Source organism: Hesperophylax consimilis, chromosome 13 (assembly GCF_061612785.1).
Source record: "Hesperophylax consimilis isolate HC1 chromosome 13, BYU_Hcon_1.0, whole genome shotgun sequence".
In the NCBI taxonomy this organism is placed as follows: Eukaryota; Metazoa; Arthropoda; class Insecta; order Trichoptera; family Limnephilidae; genus Hesperophylax; species Hesperophylax consimilis.
The window spans coordinates 11,559,366-11,577,413 of NC_142848.1; the positions used below are offsets into that span (position 1 = coordinate 11,559,366).

At 34.5% G+C, this 18,048-nt stretch overlaps 2 non-coding genes across 2 annotated transcripts; both read left to right on the forward strand.

Annotated features, from left to right (window-relative positions):
- Positions 1-2,937: 2,937 nt before the first annotated feature.
- On the forward strand, positions 2,938-3,009 carry TRNAE-CUC (transfer RNA glutamic acid (anticodon CUC)). The gene has a single exon. It is a non-coding gene; the product is annotated as a tRNA-Glu (tRNA).
- A 456-nt stretch (positions 3,010-3,465) lies between these two features.
- Positions 3,466-3,537, forward strand: TRNAE-CUC (transfer RNA glutamic acid (anticodon CUC)). Its single transcript has one exon. It is a non-coding gene; the product is annotated as a tRNA-Glu (tRNA).
- Positions 3,538-18,048: the final 14,511 nt, after the last annotated feature.

The following is an 18,048-nucleotide window of genomic DNA, read 5'->3' on the forward strand; positions in this document are numbered from 1 at the left end:
AAAGAACAGAAACAAGATACATGTGTATTCAATGTAATGTGGCTTTGTGCTTATTTCCCTGTTTTGAGATATATCACACAAAAAAACAGTATTAGATTGTAGTTCTTCAGTGTAAAATGAAAATGTGAAAAATAGTTTTAGATGACATTTTTTAGTTTCTTTTGTGTAAAAAAGTAAGGTGTAAAAAGTTTATCCCATAAAAATTTAAAAAAAATTGAAAAAAAAAATTGTGTAAATAAAACTTTTTTTTTAGTGTAAATAAAACAAGTTCTATAGTGAAAACAACATTCGGATGAGGAAATATGGAAGTACAAAATAAAACTGAAATAAAAATTGGTAAGTAAATTTATGTTCTAGGTTGTACATTTTACGTGAACCGATGGTTGACAAAACATGAATCACATATTTTTTGTTATCGGATTAATTCGGTTATTTTGATATTTCTATATGTATTTCTTTAGCAAAGTTTGATTTTTATAACACATGCTATGAATATAATTTATAAAAAAATCAAATTTTGAAGGTAAAAAAAACTCACTCTACTGAACACTTTTTGCTCTCAGAAACTCACTCCCTTAGAGGTTAAAGTTCGAACCCAAGTCTCAAATCAGTGTCCGCAGGAATACTGATTTTTACGAAAAATTAAACTTTCAAGAGATTTTGTGACTGTTTTAGTTTTGGACAATGTTTTTTATGAAGATTCCGAAATTTCAATCCGTTTCCTACCATAGTGCCGGAAAAAGAGGCTTACTAATTTCAAACCCAAGTCTGATATCAGTAGCTCCAAGAATGGTGATTTTTTTTAAAATGCGAAAATACGCGAATTTTGTTATTGATTTAGTTTATGACCACAGTTCTTATGACGATTCCCAAAATTCAAGCCGTTTGCTACCATAGAGCCGGAAATAATGGCTTTTTAATTTCGAACCCCAGTCTGAAATCAGTGTCTCCAAGAATGTTGATTTTTCTAAAAATGCAACAATCCGCAAATTTTTTTATTGATTTAGTTTTATACCACGTTTCTTATGAAGATTCCCAAAATTCAGCCCGTTTGGAACCATTGAGCCTGAAAATATGGTTTTTTAATGTTCGAACCCAAGTCTCAAATCAGTTCCCACACGAATGATGATTTTTACAGAAATGAAACTTCATGGATATTTTGTGATCGATTTGGATTTGAACCATGATTTTTATGGCGATTCCAAAATTTCAACCCGTTTGCTACAATAGAGCCGGAAATAATGGCTTTTTAATTTCTAACCCAAGTCTGAAATCAGTGTCTCCAAGAATATTGATTTTTCTAAAAATGCAACAATCCGCAAATTTTGTTATTGATTTAGTTTTAGACCACGTTTCTTATGAAGATTCCCAAAATTCAGCTCGTTTGCTACCATTTATCCAGAAATAATGGCTTTTTAATTTCGAACCCACGTCTGAAATCAGTGTCTCCAGGAAAACTGATTCTTACAAAAATTAAACGTTAAAGGGATTTTGTGACTGTTTTAGTTTTGGACCATGTTTCTTATGACGATTCCAAAATTTCAACCCGCTTGCTACCATTGAGCCGGAAAAAGAGGCTTTTTAATTTCGAACCCAAGTCTCAAATCAGTGTCTCCAAGAATATTGATTTTTCTAAAAATGCAACAATCCGAAAATTTTGTTATTGATTAAGTTTAAAACCACGTTTCTTATGACGATTCCCAAAATTCAGCCCGTTTGGAACCAAAGGGCCTGAAAATATGGTTTTTAAAGTTCGAACCCAAGTCTCAAATCAGTGCTCACACGAATGATGATTTTTACAGAAATGAAACTTTATGGAGATTTTGTTATCGATTTGTGTTTGGACCATGACTTTTATGAGGATTCCAAAATATCAGCCCGTTTGCTACCTTAAAGCCGGAAAAAATGGCTTTTTAATTTCGAACCCAAGTCTGAAAACAGTGTTCCACAGGATTAAAGATTTTTGCAAAAATTAAACAGTTCAGGGATTTTGTGACTGATTTAGTTTTGGACTATGTTTATTGAGACGATTCCAGAATTTCTGCCCGTTTGGAACCATAGAGCCTGAAAAAATGGCTTTTAAAGTTCGAACCCAAGTCTTAAATCAGTGCCCAAAGGTGTGATAGTTTTTTCCAGAAATGAAACATTACAGAGATTTTGTGATCAATTTGGGTTTGGACCATTATTATAATGACGATTACGAAATTTCAGCCCGTTTGGAACCATGGAGCCCGAAAAGATGGCTTTAAAAGCTCGAACCCAAGTATCAAATCAGTGTCTCCAAAAATGGTGATTTTTCTAAAAATGCAAAAATTCGCAAATTTTGTTATTGATTTAGTTTAAGACCACGTAGAAACGTGGTCTTAAACTAAATGGGAATCGTTATTAGAAAATAACGATTCCCAAAATTCAATCCGTTTGCTTCCATAGAGCCGGAAATAATGGCTTTTTAATTTCATGTTAGTGCGATCATCTACAGACAAGTTCCCACTAAAAAACTCAACACATAAATACGCTACAAGGCTCACAGAAAACTTACTTATACCAAAAGCAAACAAAACAATATTCCTAAAAGGACCATACTACATGGCCATTAAAGTATATAACAACCTTCCACATAACATTAAACAAATACAAGATACACACAAATTCAAAACGTTACTAAACACTTTCATTGTTTATAAATGTCACTACACGTTGAGTTAATACCTCACGTAAATGAAACACCTATTTTTATTGGTATATCTATTTGTATTTTTTTGAAGTGAAACTTCTTTAGCCGCGTAATGAATTTTCGGGAACGTAGTAAAACCGAGTCAAGATCGAAACGAAAAAGCGGGTACCCCCACCACCGCTCACCGTTCAGAAAAATGGTGTACAAAATTCGTTGTAATTATTAAACAAGTTAAATAACGTATTTTCGCACAATTTCGCAAGTCCAGTATGGTCTAGTGGCTAGGATACCTGGCTCTCACCCAGGAGGCTCGGGTTCGATTCCCGGTACCGGAAATTATTTTTGGTCAATTTTCTGAGATACTGTTTTATTTAATTTGTGTTTTGATTATTTCAGGTGATATTTTTAAGAATTCATTTTATTAAATACAAGCAGTGACTTGAAAAAAATCATAAAATTGTTAATTTTTCAATATGGACTTTTGGCAGCCGGGATGTATTTATAATTTCACAATTATTTTAGGAATGCGGAAGCACATCATGCAAGATTCCCATTCTTGCGACCCGGGTTCGATTCCCGGGCAGTGCACTCCTTTTTTATGGAGAATCATTATTTTTCAAAGGAAGGATATTTTTGATATTGTATTTTAGCTCCAGTAGTATGAAATAAATTTTTATTTCATATTATATTCATATACCCCCACCACCGCTCACCGTTCAGAAAAATGGTGTACAAAATTCGTTGTAATTATTAAACAAGTTAAATAACGTATTTTCGCACAATTTCGCAAGTCCAGTATGGTCTAGTGGCTAGGATACCTGGCTCTCACCCAGGAGGCTCGGGTTCGATTCCCGGTACCGGAAATTATTTTTGGTCAATTTTCTGAGATACTGTTTTATTTAATTTGTGTTTTGATTATTTCAGGTGATATTTTTAAGAATTCATTTTATTAAATACAAGCAGTGACTTGAAAAAAATCATAAAATTGTTAATTTTTCAATATGGACTTTTGGCAGCCGGGATGTATTTATAATTTCACAATTATTTTAGGAATGCGGAAGCACATCATGCAAGATTCCCATTCTTGCGACCCGGGTTCGATTCCCGGGCAGTGCACTCCTTTTTTATGGAGAATCATTATTTTTCAAAGGAAGGATATTTTTGATATTGTATTTTAGCTCCAGTAGTATGAAATAAATTTTTATTTCATATTATATTCATATACCCCCACCACCGCTCACCGTTCAGAAAAATGGTGTACAAAATTCGTTGTAATTATTAAACAAGTTAAATAACGTATTTTCGCACAATTTCGCAAGTCCAGTATGGTCTAGTGGCTAGCTGGCTCTCATAGTGGATACCTGGCTCTCACCCAGGAGGCTCGGGTTCGATTCCCGGTACCGGAAATTATTTTTGGTCAATTTTCTGAGATACTGTTTTATTTAATTTGTGTTTTGATTATTTCAGGTGATATTTTTATTTATTATGTGCATCTATATAAAAAGGTTTATATATTTTTTTTGGCTTTGCCTGTCTCACTAGAAATTCTGTGCCGAGACAGACTAGCTTACAAATATTTTATAATATTAAAATAAAGTGCATTTTTCAATAAAGCAAAAATATATATATTTTTTTGAAGTGAAACTTCTTTAGGCGCGTAATGGATTCGGGGACGGAGTAAAACCGAGTCAGGATCGACACGAAAATGCGGGTACCCCCACCACCGCTCACCGTTCACTGTCCCTCTCTCACCATATGCGCTTGTTGAGGTGGGGGAGCCGCTCACGAACGTTCTCTCTCTTCTCTTCTTTCCTCTCTCTCAGACACCAGCGAACTGCGCCACGCCAAGCATCAGCTGCTTGGTTAGTATACTGCGTCGTGAGTGTAATACGAGTGAAATACGTAATTGATTGTGGTTCATACGGTTAATTTGAAAATAGAGAGAGAGGAATAAATTAAATTTGAAAATAGAGAGAGAGGAATACTAGAAGTTTCACTTCTGTCTTGCGTAGGCTTGACACACCCACTTTTTTTTTTTTTATTTTTTCATTGGTATATTGTTATTTTATCTGTATAAACATTGTAATTAAATAAATGTGGTAAGCTGGAAGAAATGGGGTCTACCCATAAGCTATACCTTTTGTAATTTTAATTTTACAATAAATAATTTTTGATTTGATTTGATTTGATTTGATTTGAACCCAAGTCTGAAATCAGTGTTTCCAGGAATATTGATTTTTCTTAAAATGCAACAATCCGCAAATTTTTTTATTGATTTAGTTTGAGACCACGTTTCTTATGAAGATTCCTTAAATTCGCTCCGTTTTGAACCATAGAGCCTGATAATATGGTTTTTAAAGTTCGAACCCAAGTCTCAAATCAGTGCCCACACGAATAATGATTTTTACAGAAATGAAACATTATGGAGATTATTTTTAGGTTTGGACCATTATTTTTATGACGATTCCGAAAATTCAACCCGTTTGCTACCATAGAGCCAGAAATAATGGCTTTTTAATTTCGAACCCAAGTCTGAAATCAGTGTCTCCAAGAATATTGATTTTTCTAAAAATGCAACAATCCGCAAATTTTGTTATTGATTTAGTATTAGAACAACTTTTTTTGTGCATATTCCCAAAATTCAGCCCGTTTGGAACCATGGAGCCTGAAAAAATTGCTATTTAAGTTCGAACCCAAGTCTCAAATCAGTGTCCACAGGAAAACTCATTCTTACAAAAATTAAACTTTAAAGGGATATTGTGACTGTTTTAGTTTTGGACCATGTTCCTTATGACGATTCCCAAAACTAAGCCCGTTTGCTACTATAAAGGCGGAAATAATGGCTTTTTAATTTCGAACCCAAGTCAGTTAAATCAGTGCCCACCGGTGTGATGATTTTTCCAGAAATGAAACTTAACAGGGATTTTGTGATTGATTTTGGTTTGGACCATTATTTTAATGACGATTCCGAAATAACAGCCCGTTTGGAACCATGGAGCCCAAAAAGATGGCATTTAAAGCTCGAACCCATGTCTCAAATCAGTTCCCACACGAATGATGATTCTTACAGAAATGAAACTTTATGGAGATTTTGTGATCGATTTGGGTTTGAACCATAATTTTTAGGACGATTCCAAAATTTCATCCCGTTTGCTACCATAGAGCCGGAAATAATGGCTTTTTAATTTCTTACCCAAGTCTGAAATCAGTGTCTCCAAGAATATTGATTTTTCTAAAAATGCAACAATCCGCAAATTTTGTTATTGATTTAGTTTTAGACCACGTTTCTCATGACGATTCCCAAAATTTAGCCCGTTTGGAACCATGGAGCCTGAAAAAATGGCTATTTAAGATCGAACCCAAGTCTCAAATCAGTGTCCACAGGAAAATGATTTTACCAAAACTGAAACTTAACCGGGATTATGTGACTGATTTAGTTTTGGAACATGTTCCTTATGACGATTCCCGAAATTGAGCCCGTTTGCTACTATAAAGCCGGAAATAATGGCTTTTTAATTTCGAACCCAAGTCTTAAATCAGTGCCCACCGGTGTGATGATTTTTCCAGAAATGAAACTTTACAGGGATTTTGTGATTGATTTGGGTTTGGACCATTCTTTTAATGACGTTAACGAAATAACAGCCCATTTGGAACCATGGAGCCCGAAAAGATGGCTTTTAAAGCTCGAACCCAAGTCTCAAATCAGTGTCTCACAGAATTGTGATTTTTCTAAAAATGCAACAATACGCGAATTTTGTTATTGATTTAGTTAATGACCACAGTTCTTATGACGATTCCCAAAACAAAGCCCGTTCGCTTCCATAGAGCCGGAAATAATCGCTATTTATTTTGGAACCCAAGTGTGAAATCAGTGTCTCCAAGAATATTGATTTTTCCAAAAATGCAACAATCCGCAAATTTTGTTATTGATTTTGTTTAAGACCACGTTTCTTATGACGATTCCCAATATTCAGCCCGTTTGCTACCATAGAGCCGGAATTAATCGCTTTTTAATTTCGTACCCAAGACTGAAATCAGTGTCCACAGGAATACTGATTTTTACAAAAATTAAACTTTCAAGAGATTTTGTGACTGTTTTAGTATTGGACCATGTTTCTTATGACGATTCCAAAATTTCAACATGTGGCTACCATAGGGCCGGAAAAAGAGGCTTTTTAATTCGGAACCCAAGTCTGAAATCAGTGTCTCCAAGAATATTGATTTTTCTTAAAATGCAACGATCCGCAAATTTTGTTATTGATTTAGACCACGTTTCTTATGACCATTCCCAAAATTCAGCCCGTTTGGAACCATTTAGCCGGAAATAATGGCTTTTTAATTTCGAACCCAAGTCTGAAATCAGTGTCCACAGGAAAACTGATTCTTACAAAAATTAAACTTTAAAGGGATTTTTTGACTGTTTTAGTTTTGGACCATGTTTCTTATGACGATTCCAAAATTTCAACCCGTTTGCTACCATTGAGCCGGAAAAAGAGGCTTTTTAATTTCGAACCATAGTCTGAAATCAGTGTCTCCAAGAATATTGATTTTTCTTAAAATGCAACAATCCGCATAAATAACAAAATTGTTATTGATTTAGTTTTAGACCACGTTTCTTATGAAGATTCCTAAAATTCGGCCCGTTTTGAACCATAGAGCCTGAAAATATGGTTTTTAAAGTTCGAACCCAAGTCTCAAATCAGTGCCCACACGAATAATGATTTTCACAGAAATTAAACTTTATGGAGATTTTGTGATCAATTTGGGTTTGGACAATTATTTTTATGACGATTCCAAAATATCAGCCCGTTTGCTACCATAAAACCGGAAATAATGGCTTTTTTATTTCAAACCCAAGTCTGAAATCAGTGTTCCACAGGATTAAAGATTTTCTCAAAAATTAAACAGTTCAGGGATTTTGTGACTGATTTAGTTTTGGACCATGTTTATTGAGACGATTCCAGAATTTCAGCCCGTTTGGAACCATGGAGCCTGAAAAAATGGCTTAAGAAGTTCTAACCCAAGTCTTAAATCAGTGCCCAAAGGTGTGATAATTTTTCCAGAAATGAAACATTAAAGAGATTTTGTGATCAATTAATTGACCATTATTTTAATGACGATTACGAAATTTCAGCCCGTTTCGTACCATGGAGCCCGAAAAGATGGCTTTTAAAGCTCGAACCCAAGTCTCAAATCAGTGTCTCCAAAAACGGTGATTTTTCTAAAAATGCGAAAATTCGCAAATTTTGTTATTGATTTAGTTTAAGACCACGTTTCTTATAACGATTCCCAAAATTCAACCCGTTTGCTACCATAGAGCCGGAAATAATGGCTTTTTAATTTCGAACCCAAGTCTGAAATCAGTGTCTCCAGGAATATTGATTTTCTAAAAATGCAACAATCCGCAAATTTTGTTATTGATTTAGTTTTAGAACACGTGTTTTATGACTATTTCCAAAATTCAACTCGTTTGGAACCATAGAGCCTGAAAACATGGATTTTAAAGTTCGAACCCAAGTCTCAAATCAGTGTCCGCAGGAATACTGATTTTTACGAAAAATTAAACTTTCAAGAGATTTTGTGACTGTTTTAGTTTTGGACCATGTTTTTTATGAAGATTCCGAAATTTCAATCCGTTTCCTACCATAGTGCCGGAAAAAGAGGCTTACTAATTTCAAACCCAAGTCTGATATCAGTAGCTCCAAGAATGGTGATTTTTTTAAAAATGCGAAAATACGCGAATTTTGTTATTGATTTAGTTTATGACAACAGTTCTTATGACGATTCCCAAAATTCAAGCCGTTTGCTACCATAGAGCCGGAAATAATGGCTTTTTAATTTCGAACCCCAGTCTGAAATCAGTGTCTCCAAGAATGTTGGTTTTTCTAAAAATGCAACAATCCGCAAATTTTTTTATTGATTTAGTTTTATACCACGTTTCTTATGAAGATTCCAAAAATTCAGCCCGTTTGGATCCATTGAGCCTGAAAATATGGTTTTTTAATGTTCGAACCCAAGTCTCAAATCAGTTCCCACACGAATGATGATTTTTACAGAAATGAAACTTCATGGATATTTTGTGATCGATTTGGATTTGAACCATGATTTTTATGGCGATTCCAAAATAACAACCCGTTTGCTACAATAGAGCCGGAAATAATGGCTTTTTAATTTCTAACCCAAGTCTGAAATCAGTGTCTCCAAGAATATTGATTTTTCTAAAAATGCAACAATCAGCAAATTTTGTTATTGATTTAGTTTTAGACCACGTTTCTTATGAAGATTCCCAAAATTCAGCTCGTTTGCTACCATTTATCCAGAAATAATGGCTTTTTAATTTCGAACCCACGTCTGAAATCAGTGTCTCCAGGAAAACTGATTCTTACAAAAATTAAACATTAAAGGGATTTTGTGACTGTTTTAGTTTTGGACCATGTTTCTTATGACGATTCCAAAATTTCAACCCGCTTGCTACCATTGAGCCGGACAAAGAGGCTTTTTAATTTCGAACCCAAGTCTCAAATCAGTGTCTCCAAGAATATTGATTTTTCTAAAAATGCAACAATCCGAAAATTTTGTTATTGATTAAGTTTAAAACCACGTTTCTTATGACGATTCCCAAAATTCAGCCCGTTTGGAACCATAGGGCCTGAAAATATGGTTTTTGAAGTTCGAACCCAAGTCTCAAATCAGTGCTCACACGAATGATGATTTTTACAGAAATGAAACTTTATGGAGATTTTGTTATCGATTTGTGTTTGGACCATGACTTTTATGAGGATTCCAAAATATCAGCCCGTTTGCTACCTTAAAGCCGGAAAAAATGGCTTTTTAATTTCGAACCCAAGTCTGAAATCAGTGTTCCACAGGATTAAAGATTTTTGCAAAAATTAAACAGTTCAGGGATTTTGTGACTGATTTAGTTTTGGACTATGTTTATTGAGACGATTCCAGAATTTCTGCCCGTTTGGAACCATAGAGCCTGAAAAAATGGCTTTTAAAGTTCGAACCCAAGTCTTAAATCAGTGCCCAAAGGTGTGATAGTTTTTTCCAGAAATGAAACATTACAGAGATTTTGTGATCAATTTGGGTTTGGACCATTATTATAATGACGATTACGAAATTTCAGCCCGTTTGGAACCATGGAGCCCGAAAAGATGTCTTTAAAAGCTCGAACCCAAGTATCAAATCAGTGTCTCCAAAAATGGTGATTTTTCTAAAAATGCAAAAATTCGCAAATTTTGTTATTGATTTAGTTTAAGACCACGTTTCTTATAACGATTCCCAAAATTCAATCCGTTTGCTTCCATAGAGCCGGAAATAATGGCTTTTTAATTTCATGTTAGTGCGATCATCTACAGACAAGTTCCCACTAAAAAACTCAACACATAAATACGCTACAAGGCTCACAGAAAACTTACTTATACCAAAAGCAAACAAAACAATATTCCTAAAAGGACCATACTACATGGCCATTAAAGTATATAACAACCTTCCACATAACATAAAACAAATACAAGATACACACAAATTCAAAACGTTACTAAACACTTTCATTGTTTATAAATGTCACTACACGATGAGTTAATACCTCACGTAAATGAAACACCTATTTTTATTGGTATATCTATTTGTATTTTTTTTATTTTTTCATTGGTATATTGTTATTTTATCTGTATAAACATTGTAATTAAATAAATGTGGTAAGCTGGAAGAAATGGGGTCTACCCATAAGCTATACCTTTTGTAATTTTAATTTTACAATAAATAATTTTTGATTTGATTTGATTTGATTTGATTTGAACCCAAGTCTGAAATCAGTGTTTCCAGGAATATTGATTTTTCTTAAAATGCAACAATCCGCAAATTTTGTTATTGATTTAGTTTGAGACCACGTTTCTTTTGAAGATTCCTTAAATTCGCTCCGTTTTGAACCATAGAGCCTGATAATATGGTTTTTAAAGTTCGAACCCAAGTCTCAAATCAGTGCCCACACGAATAATGATTTTTACAGAAATGAAACATTATGGAGATTATTTTTAGGTTTGGACCATTATTTTTATGACGATTCCGAAAATTCAACCCGTTTGCTACCATAGAGCCGGAAATAATGGCTTTTTAATTTCGAACCCAAGTCTGAAATCAGTGTCTCCAAGAATATTGATTTTTCTAAAAATGCAACAATCCGCAAATTTTGTTATTGATTTAGTTTTAGACCACGTTTTTTTGTGAATATTCCCAAAATTCAGCCCGTTTGGAACCATGGAGCCTGAAAAAATTGCTATTTAAGTTCGAACCCAAGTCTCAAATCAGTGTCCACAGGAAAACTCATTCTTACAAAAATTAAACTTTAAAGGGATATTGTGACTGTTTTAGTTTTGGACCATGTTCCTTATGACGATTCCCAAAACTAAGCCCGTTTGCTACTATAAAGGCGGAAATAATGGCTTTTTAATTTCGAACCCAAGTCAGTTAAATCAGTGCCCACCGGTGTGATGATTTTTCCAGAAATGAAACTTAACAGGGATTTTGTGATTGATTTTGGTTTGGACCATTATTTTAATGACGATTCCGAAATAACAGCCCGTTTGGAACCATGGAGCCCGAAAAGATAGCATTTAAAGCTCGAACCCATGTCTCAAATCAGTTCCGACACGAATGATGATTCTTACAGAAATGAAACTTTATGGAGATTTTGTGATCGATTTGGATTTGAACCATAATTTTTAGGACGATTCCAAAATTTCATCCCGTTTGCTACCATAGAGCCGGAAATAATGGCTTTTTAATTTCTTACCCAAGTCTGAAATCAGTGTCTCCAAGAATATTGATTTTTCTAAAAATGCAACAATCCGCAAATTTTGTTATTGATTTAGTTTAAGACCACGTTTCTCATGACGATTCCCAAAATTTAGCCCGTTTGGAACCATGGAGCCTGAAAAAATGGCTATTTAAGATCGAACCCAAGTCTCAAATCAGTGTCCACAGGATAATGATTTTACCAAAACTGAAACTTAACGGGGATTATGTGACTGATTTAGTTTTGGAACATGTTCCTTATGACGATTCCCGAAATTGAGCCCGTTTGCTACTATAAAGCCGGAAATAATGGCTTTTTAATTTCGAACCCAAGTCTTAAATCAGTGCCCACCGGTGTGATGATTTTTCCAGAAATGAAACTTTACAGGGATTTTGTGATTGATTTGGGTTTGGACCATTCTTTTAATGACGTTAACGAAATAACAGCCCATTTGGAACCATGGAGCCCGAAAAGATGGCTTTTAAAGCTCGAACCCAAGTCTCAAATCAGTGTCTCACAGAATTGTGATTTTTCTAAAAATGCAACGATCCGCAAATTTTGTTATTGATTTAGATTTAGACCACGTTTCTTATGACCATTCCCAAAATTCAGCCCGTTTGGAACCATTTAGCCGGAAATAATGGCTTTTTAATTTCGAACCCAAGTCTGAAATCAGAGTCTCCAAGAATATTGATTTTTCTTAAAATGCAAAAATCCGCAAATTTTGTTATTGATTTAGTTTAAGACCACGTTTCTTATGACGATTCCCAAAATTCAGCCCGTTTGGAACCATAGAGCCTGAAAATATGTTTTTTTAATGTTCGAACACAAGTCTCACAGCAGTGCCCACACGAATGATGATTTTTACAGAAATGAAACTTTATGGAGATTTTGTGATCGATTTGAGTTTGGACTATGATTTTTAGGACGATTCCAAAATTTCAACCCGTTTGCTACCATAGAGCAGGAAATAATGGCTTTTTAATTTCTAACCCAAGTCTGAAATCAGTTTCTCCAAGAATATTGATTTTTCTAAAAATGCAACAATCCGCAATTTTTTTTTATTGATTAAGTTTAAGACCACGTTTCTTATGACGATTCCCAAAATTCAGCCCGTGTGGAAACATGGAGCCTGAAAAAAGGCTATTTAAGTTCGAACCCAAGTCTCAAATCAGTGTCCAAAGGTGTGATAATTTTTCCAGAAATGAAACTTCACAGAGATTTTGTGATCAATTTGGGTTTGGACCAATATTTTAATGAAGATTACGAAATTTCAGCCCGTTTGGAACCATGGAGCCTGAAAAGATGGGTTTTAAAGCTCGAACCCAAGTCTCAAATCAGTGTCTCCAAAATGGTGATTTTTCTAAAAATGCAAAAATTCGCAAATTTTGTTATTGATTTAGTTAAAGACAACGTTTCTTATTACGATTCCCAAAATTCAGCTCGTTTGCTACCATTTATCCAGAAATAATGGCTTTTTAATTTCGAACCCACGTCTGAAATCAGTGTCTCCAGGAAAACTGATTCTTACAAAAATTAAACATTAAAGGGATTTTGTGACTGTTTTAGTTTTGGACCATGTTTCTTATGACGATTCCAAAATTTCAACCCGCTTGCTACCATTGAGCCGGAAAAAGAGGCTTTTTAATTTCGAACCCAAGTCTCAAATCAGTGTCTCCAAGAATATTGATTTTTCTAAAAATGCAACAATCCGAAAATTTTGTTATTGATTAAGTTTAAAACCACGTTTCTTATGACGATTCCCAAAATTCAGCCCGTTTGGAAACATTGAGCCTGAAGAAAAGGCTATTTAAGTTCGAACCCATGTCTCAAATCAGTGTCCAAAGGTGTGATTATTTTTCCAGGAATGAAACTTCACAGAGATTTTGTGATCAATTTGGGTTTGGACCAATATTTTAATGTCGATTACGAAATTTCAGCCCGTTTGGAACCATGGACCTGAAAAGATGGCTTTTAAAGCTCGAACCCAAGTCTCAAATCAGTGTCTCCAAAAATGGTGATTTTTCTAAAAATGCAAAAATTCGCAAATTTTACTATTGATTTAGTTTAAGACCACGTTTCTTATTAGAATCGTTATAACGATTCCCAAAATTCAACCCGTTTGCAACCATAGAGCCGGAAATAATTGCCTTTTAATTTCGAACCCACGTCTGAAATCATTATCTCCAGGAATATTGATTTTTCTAAAAATGCAACAATCCGCAAATTTTGTTATTGATTTAGTTTTAGAACACGTGTTTCATGATTATTTCCAAAATTCAACCCGTTTGGAACCATAGAACCTGAAAATATGGTTTTTAAAGTTCGAACCCAAGTTTTAAATCAGTGCCCACAGATGTGATGATTTTTCCAGAAATGAAACATTACAGAGATTTTGTGATCGATGTGGTTTAGACAATTATTTTTATGACGATTCCGAAATTTCACCCCGTTTGGAACCAAAGAGCCCATAAAAATGGCATTTAAAGCTCGAACCCAAGTCTCAAATCAGTGCCTCGAAAAATGGTGATTTTTCTAAAAATGCAACAATACGCCAATTTTGTTATTGATTTAGTTTAAGACCACGTTTCTTATGAAGATTCCTTAAATTCGGCCCGTTTTGAACCATAGAGCCTGAAAATATGTTTTTTAAAGTTCGAACCCAAGTCTCAAATCAGTGCCCACACGAATAATGATTTTTACAGAAATAAAACATTATGGAGATTTTGCGATCGATTTGTGTTTGGACCATGATTTTTATGAGGATTCCAAAATATCAGCCCGTTCGCTACCTTAAAGCCGGAAATAATGGATTTTAAATTTCGAACCCAAGTCTGAAATCAGTGTTCCACAGGATTAAAGATTTTTGCAAAAATTAAACAGTTCAGGGATTTCGTGACTGATTTAGTTTTGGACCATGTTTATTGAGACGATTCCAGAATTTCAGCCCGTTTGGAACCATGGAGCCTGAAAAAATGGCTTTTAAAGTTCGGACACAAGTCTAAAATCAGTGCCCAAAGGTGTGATAATTTATCCAGAAATGAAACTTTACAGAGATATTTTGATCAATTCGGGTTTGGGCCATTATTTTGATGACGATAACTAAATTTCAGCCCGTTTGGAACCATGGAGCCCGAAAAGATGGCTTTTAAAGCTCGAACCTAAGTCTCAAATCAGTGTCTCCAAAATGGTGATTTTTCTAAAAATGCAAAAATTCTCAAATTTTGTTATTGATTTAGTTTAAGACCACAGTTCTTATGACGATTCCCAAAACTAAGCCCGTTTGCTACCATAGAGCCGGAAATAATGGCTATTTATTTTGGAACCCAAGTCTGAAATCAGTGTCTCCAAGAATATTGATTTTTCCAAAAATGCAACAATCCGCAAATTTTGTTATTGATTTTGTTTTAGACCACGTTTCTTATGACGATTCCCAATATTCAGCCCGTTTGCTACCATAGAGCCGGAAATAATCGCATTTTTATTTCGAACCCATATCTGAAATCAGTGTCCACAGGAATACTGATTTTCACATAAATTAATCTTTCAAGAGATTTTGTGACTTTTTTAGTTTTGGACCATGTTTCTTATGATGATTCTAAAATTTCAACCCGTTTGTAACCATAGATCCGGAAAAAGAGGCTTTTTAATTTCGAACCCAAGTCTGAAATCAGTGTCTCCAAGAATATTGATTTTTCTAAAAATGCAATAATCCGCAAATTCTGTTGTTGATTTAGTTTAAGACCACGTTTCTAATGAAGATTCCTTAAATTCGGCCCGTTTTGAACCATAGAGCCTGAAAATATGGTTTTTAAAGTTCGAACCCAAGTCTCAAATCAGTGCCCACACGAATAATGATTTTTACAGAAATGAAACATTAGGGAGATTTTGTGATCGATTTGGGCCATTATTTTTATAACGATTCCAAAATTGCAGTCCGTTTGCTAGCCGGAAATAATGGCTTTTTAATTTCGAACCCAAGTCTGAAATCAGTGTCTCCGAGAATATTGATTTTTCTAAAAATGCAACAATCCGCAAATTTTGTTATTGATTTAGTTTTAGAACACGTGTTTCATGATTATTTCAGAAATTCAACCCGATTGGAACCATAGAGCCTGAAAATATGGTTTTTAAAGTTCGAACCCAAGTTTTAAATCAGTGCCCACAGATGTGATGATTTTTCCAGAAATGAAACTTTACAGAGATTTTGTGATCGATTTGGTTTAGACAATTATTTTTATGACGATTCCGAAATTTCACCCCGTTTGGAACCATAGAGCTCGTAAAAATGGCTTTTAAAGCTCGAACCCAAGTCTCAAATCAGTGTCTCGAAAAATGGTGATTTTTCTAAAAATGCAACAATACGCGAATTTTGTTATTGATTTAGTTTAAGACCACGTTTCTTATGACGATTCCCAAAATTCAGCTCGTTTGCTACCATTTAGCTGGAAATAATGGCTTTTTAATTTCGAACCCAAGTCTGAAATCAGTGTCCACAGGAAAACAGATTCTTACAAAAATTAAACTTCAAAGGGATTTTGTGACTGTTTTAGTTTTGGACCATGTTTCTTATGACGATTCCAAAATTTCAACCCGTTTGCTACCATTGAGCCGGAAAAAGAGGCTTTTTAATTTCGAACCATAGTCTGAAATCAGTGTCTCCAAGAATATTGATTTTTCTTAAAATGCAACAATCCGTATAAATAACAAAATTAGTATTGATTTAGTTTTAGACCACGTTTCTTATGAAGATTCCTAAAATTCGGCCCGTTTTGAACCATAGAGCCTGAAAATATGGTTTTTAAAGTTCGAACCCAAGTCTCAAATCAGTGTCCGCAGGAATACTGATTTTTACAAAAATTAAACTTTCAAGAGATTTTGTGACTGTTTTAGTTTTGGACCATGTTTTTTATGAAGATTCCGAAATTTCAATCCGTTTCCTACCATAGTGCCGGAAAAAGAGGCTTACTAATTTCAAACCCAAGTCTGATATCAGTAGCTCCAAGAATGGTGATTTTTTTAAAAATGCGAAAATACGCGAATTTTGTTATTGATTTAGTTTATGACCACAGTTCTTATGACGATTCCCAAAATTCAAGCCGTTTGCTACCATAGAGCCGGAAATAATGGCTTTTTAATTTCGAACCCCAGTCTGAAATCTGTGTCTCCAAGAATGTTGATTTTTCTAAAAATGCAACAATCCGCAAATTTTTTTATTGATTTAGTTTTATACCACGTTTCTTATGACGATTCCCAAAATTCAGCCCGTTTGGAACCATTGAGCCTGAAAATATGGTTTTTTAATGTTCGAACCCAAGTCTCAAATCAGTTCCCACACGAATGATGATTTTTACAGAAATGAAACTTCATGGATATTTTGTGATCGATTTGGATTTGAACCATGATTTTTATGGCGATTCCAAAATTTCAACCCGTTTGCTACAATAGAGCCGGAAATAATGGCTTTTTAATTTCTAACCCAAGTCTGAAATCAGTGTCTCCAAGAATATTGATTTTTCTAAAAATGCAACAATCCGCAAATTTTGTTATTGATTTAGTTTTAGACCACGTTTCTTATGACGATTCCCATATTTCAGCCCGTTTGGAACCATGGAGCCTGAAAAAATGGCTATTTAAGTTCGAACCCAAGTCTCAAATCAGTGTCCACAGGAAAACTCATTCTTACAAAAATTAAACTTTACAGGGATTTTGTGACTGATTTAGGTTTGGACCATGTTTTTAATGACGATTCCAAAATTTCAACCCGTTTGCTACAATAGAGCCGGAAATAATGGCTTTTTAATTTGGAACCCAAGTCTGAAATCAGTGTCTCCAAGAATATACGCAAATTTTGTTATTGATTTAGTTTAAGACAACGTTTCTTATGACGATTCCCAATATTCAAGCCGTTTGCTACCATAGAGCCGGAAATAATGGCTTTTTAATTTCGAACCCCAGTCTGAAATCAGTGTCTCCAAGAATGTTGATTTTTCTAAAAATGCAACAATCCGCAAATTTTGTTATTGATTTAGTTTTATACCACGTTTCTCATGACGATTCCCAAAATTCAGCCCGTTTGGATTCATTGAGCCTGAAAATATGGTTTTTTAATGTTCGAACCCAAGTCTCAAATCAGTTCCCACACGAATGATGATTTTTACAGAAATGAAACTTCATGGATATTTTGTGATCGATTTGGATTTGAACCATGATTTTTATGGCGATTCCAAAATTTCAACCCGTTTGCTACAATAGAGCCGGAAATAATGGCTTTTTAATTTCTAACCCAAGTCTGAAATCAGTGTCTCCAAGAATATTGATTTTTCTAAAAATGCAACAATCCGCAAATTTTGTTATTGATTTAGTTTTAGACCACGTTTCTTATGACGATTCCCATATTTCAGCCCGTTTGGAACCATGGAGCCTGAAAAAATGGCTATTTAAGTTCGAACCCAAGTCTCAAATCAGTGTCCACAGGAAAACTCATTCTTACAAAAATTAAACTTTACAGGGATTTTGTGACTGATTTAGTTTTGGACCATGTTTTTAATGACGATTCCAAAATTTCAACCCG